The sequence below is a fragment of the Chiloscyllium plagiosum genome, unplaced genomic scaffold (assembly GCF_004010195.1).
Source record: "Chiloscyllium plagiosum isolate BGI_BamShark_2017 unplaced genomic scaffold, ASM401019v2 scaf_11710, whole genome shotgun sequence".
Taxonomy (NCBI): Eukaryota; Metazoa; Chordata; class Chondrichthyes; order Orectolobiformes; family Hemiscylliidae; genus Chiloscyllium; species Chiloscyllium plagiosum.
In genome coordinates this window covers 27,812-28,506 of record NW_025212841.1, presented here as the reverse complement: position 1 = coordinate 28,506, position 695 = coordinate 27,812, and positions in this window count along the sequence as shown.

Here is a 695-nt window from a genome sequence, read left to right as displayed (position 1 = left end):
TATAATTGCAACATTTAAAAGGCATTTGGATGGGTATATGAATAGGGAGGGATATGGGCCGGGTGCTGGCAGGTGGGACTAGATTGGGTTGGGATATCTGGTCAGCATGGAAGGGTTGGATTGAAGGGTCTGTTTCCATGCTGTACATCTCTGACTTGTAGTGAGTTTCTGTTATCCTGTTAAATGAAAATTCAACTGTAATATTTTGATGCAATGGGGTTTGAAATGGGGGCAAGTAGAATTCTATTTGCATTTTATTTACAAAAAAACAAATTTGCATTTGAATCCTGTTTTGATTTTATTATAAAGTTGATGAAATAAGTAAAGCTTTTGTGAATATAATGAGAGGTACAGCATCACTAATCTGGGTTACAACAATGAAGTTGTGGCACTTGATTAACCAAAACGTTGACAAGCTATTGAAGTGCTGCCAGTTTGTTTGTTGGGGTATAAAGACAATGGCCTAGACCTTAACTTTTTCTTATTTTAAATGTAAGTGTAAGGTGTTGCATTCCAGATGCAATTCTATTGGTCAAACTATTAGACTTTAAGCAAAACACAATATACAAAGATGGCTTTATTTAAAAACCTTTAGCCTTGTACTATTAATACACTGCTATACATATACAATCTGTACAATCTATTCACTCTAAGCGCATAGATGCTCAAAAACTCCTTTGAATGACGAAGATGAG